Below are 4,221 nucleotides of genomic sequence, written 5' to 3'. Positions count from 1 at the left end.
CAGTTTAAATTCTTGCTTCACCTTGGTCCTTTTCTTTTGTAGGTAAGAATTTTAAATTAGGGCCACTGATTTCATATGTCTACGGCTTCCTACATCATAAAGTAAATAACGTTAGAAAGAATACTGATCAACCTTTCATTTTTACTTTTTTCCCCCTTTTGCTTATGCTTTGGTGACTTTGTGATTTGCTCGCAGTCATTGGATTCTCACCAACTAAGTTATCTCTTTCTGTTCTTCAAATTTAGAGACAATCGTTTTCAACGTGCATCTAAAGTCTTTGACCCAAACTTGCTCGTAGGCCAATGGTGAGCCATCAAATATCAATAGAATATTCATTAAAATCTTTTGATTCACAAATAATAATACTTTAGCAGTTGAACTTATCCAGTAGATCAACAAAGAATTTTGTTAACTTTTTCAAAAAATTTGAAAAATTCTTTTCCTAAGGCTTGCAATGATGTTACATTTGAATGAAACTAGTTACATGTCTAAGATCATTTCAAAAGGTTTATGGAAATATTTCAAAATCAATGCATTAACATATTAACTTGAATTCTTTGATTTCACTTGCCTTTGTATATTGTGTGTAGTTTATTCCCAAACTTCTTACCAGTAGTGCACCGTGGATACTAACATAAACATCTTCAGAATTTAAAGCACAAAAAAAAGTAATTTAAAGATTTTTGCATTTAATTGAGCATTTACTTTTTTTCTTATTCCATTGATTAAAAGGAATATCAGTTTTAACTCCATTACAAACGTGACGATGATGAATAAACAGTTAAAATCATATGCCAACATGCGAAAATCAATCGATTGCAAGAAATATATACACATGCGCAGTTTCCAAAAATAGATGACATATTTTAATAAAGGAGGTCTCGTGCTTGAATAACCTTCCAACAATATTATGATTAGCCATGCATCGAAAATTTAAAAGCTTTAAAAACTTAATTTTATGAATACGGCTTCTGATACCACTTGAAAGTGCTCAGATGACTCCTAGAAAGTGCTCTGTACCACTTGAAAGTTGTTACGGGATGTTAGGCCCTTTAGAACTGGTACAAGGCTAAATAAGAGGTGTGAATGGTAAGAGAGAACTTTAACCGAAGTCACACCGATGATGGGCCAAGCCCAAATCACCACAATTAGAAATATAAGAAGAATAATTATACAATGCGGAACGCAAGAAGATGAGGATAAAAGATTATATACACTACAACACAATTTAAAATATCGATGATTTGACTCATACGCACATAGAACACTAATCGCTCATACCCTTGAGAGGCAATATTCACATACCTAAGTAAGTTATCTCTCAACATATACGTGCTGCACTACTTTTAGCCTTCGGCGACAGCTAGGCGAGAGCCCTTACCAAATCACTTCGACCTTCCCGGGGGCGAAATCGCCAGGGTCCTTTGACACCAACAAGAGATAGCTTCTGTATCAAATATGGTGAGAAATTTAATCCCTTGACGACTACAGCACGCTCTTCGAACAATAGCGGCCGAAAGTGATAATTGTCTGCGAGTTTGCGGTAGCTTGCGGAGCATACACGTGTTGGGAACTTACTCCATACATCCCTCAATTTGAGTTCCCTCCTCACAGAACGATAGTCTGCGACGCCTGGGCTCACTGCACACTCCTCCACCCTTTTGCGGTCTCCCTCGTTGCGCTAGGTTGCTGCTCTCTTCGAGCTTGACCCAATGTGACAAGACACGATGCTACTTGATTAGTCACAGAAGACCCTTATACAAGTGCTTGTCGGCAAGCATATAGAACCTAGATAGTGATATGTACCGCTAAAGCGTCGTACAAATGAGCCCCTTGAGAGTATATTGGTATTAACAGTATCGCCGACTTATTAATCTCATCCAGGCACTGTTATAGAATATATAGGTTCGTATCACTGGCAGATGTCAGTCTGTTAGAATAATGATGAGTGGAGTACATAATCAGTACGCACTGAACTACTTTTCAATGCACCATTGAACAAATGTACACTGCGGCCGATGTCCAGGTGATCTTTGAGCGCAGGGGACGTATCTTGCGACTCTTGGGCGCAACCCGGGAATGAGACTCAAACATTGGCAAGCCTGTGCACAGAGGCAATTCTAGTCAGTGAGAAAATTATGGGTGTCATGGATCATTCGTACCTTAGCGCCATTCCTTCTTGACATAAGTTAAGGAGTCTAGGCCGCACCTCAGCACTGAGAATATTGGACAAGTCAACCAACGGGAAGAATCAAGGGAAATTATCTCATATAGACATGTTGATACGGAGTGTGGGTACAGATTTCTTTCCTGAATTGAGCGTTCAGTTCTGGCAGATTACAAAATCGTCAAGGACATGTGTTTTGTCATAAGACGACTGCTTGTAATGAGATGCCGCGTACATTAGGGTTTTCTGTCTTCTATACAACTAGCACTCATCCCAGCAACTCCCATCACAAATTATCGTCTAGGATGTGTTACAAAAATAAGTAAACCTAGGGAAAGTCAGAAACTCTTTAATACGTTACAAAAGCAATCAGGCCAGTAGTTCAAGTTTATATGAGGATTAACATAATAACTAACTAAGAAGAAACACAGAGTATCTTACCACCAAGACTTCCAACCTACGAACTCCCACAAATCTCATTAGATTATGTATCACACACTCTTGAGCCAGAGTACATTCGGCATAGTGTGAACGCTGAACTGATCATGATACCGTAATAGAGCAGTGCGAAGAGAATATTAAAAACACAATGAACTTTGGCCAACTATCCTAACAATCAATAACACCTTGGAAACTTCATGCAACTCACATCATGGATAGTGTCTTATCTCTAATATAAAGGTTTGTGTTGCTAGCAAGGGTTAATATAGCGAAATGCAGGCATTGTGCGCTTCGAGTATAATTGGGATAAAAGCTTCTAATATTTACAGATATCAGAGAAATGATCTCACGCTCGAAGGAGAGCAATAGCCATTAATAATTGCTTCTGGCTTTTGTCATTATAGAGAACTTTGATGCTTGGCCAATATTCGAGAAGGGCGATTCTGCCTTTCTTGAAAAAAATTTTCCAGCGAGGCAATGGTATTTATCTCGGTTCTGATAGACATATCACATATACTTGGAGATTAATTATGGCATATTTTTCGTACACCCACAATATGATAGTGACTGAGCCTCCCTAGTTACAAAGAACACAGTATTTGAAAAGATTTTACAAAACGTAAATCTATTAGTTTGTACGACCTCAAGAATCGCAATAGGTGCTTTTGTGCAGTATGGGAGTGGAGAAGGTAAGGATACGTTTCCGCGTTTGATCTCCAGTATATAGTACAATTTTTGTGAGTCGTTTGTATAAGCTGTTGTGGTGGGTATATCTTTCTAGTGTCGAGCTATAATGAGAGAGTAGAAGTGTTGAATAGTATGTACTATGAGTTGCGGAGAACTCAGTGACATATATAACTTACTCTGACGGGTGAATCATGAAATGGGATAGATCAGAAGTTGTATGGCGGCTATGATAAATCTACTATAAAATTCACCATGTGAATGAAGTAAGGAGATCTCTCTCGCAGCACGAACATATGCAACATGATATTTTAATACAGATAGTGAAAAATATATGATATAAAATGGTTTATAGTATTTTGTTTTCTATGGTGGATAACAACTCTGAGTCTATACTCAAGTCTTTCATGTACTGAGTATAATAATATGCCAATCACTTGTTAAATTGTTAGTGTAATCGACCAATAGAAGTTAGAAATCCTCCGGTTATTTCACTAACTATGGTTAGTTGTTATTATGAATTCATTGTATGAGAGATTTTAATTTTTAGACTAATCAACTTAACACGCAGAAGGACTACATTATCTTCTACACAGGATGATTTTTGTGCTTCTATGCACCGTGGAACCAGCATTGTGCATATGCTGTCATTTTCTACAAATATATTGTAGTACGAGTAGGTCACATAAGTTATTTGGACTAACTAAGGTAGTACAGTAACTCCTGTAATTGGAACATAGAAGGTGTTTGGGAATATGGCATGGAAGATACGTTTCTCATGAAATATATATTCACACGCATTTCTAGGTCCTCAATTTTAGCAGCACATTGTTATATTTCATTTGAGAATATAATAGTCATAGCAGGCCATTATAGTTTCTTAGGCAGATATGGAGCCTGATTCCCAATATGAATAATTAGGAGTTCCT

Source organism: Dendrobium catenatum, unplaced genomic scaffold, assembly GCF_001605985.2.
Source record: "Dendrobium catenatum unplaced genomic scaffold, ASM160598v2 fragScaff_scaffold_304, whole genome shotgun sequence".
In the NCBI taxonomy this organism is placed as follows: Eukaryota; Viridiplantae; Streptophyta; class Magnoliopsida; order Asparagales; family Orchidaceae; genus Dendrobium; species Dendrobium catenatum.
Note: the sequence above shows the minus strand (reverse complement) of the source record.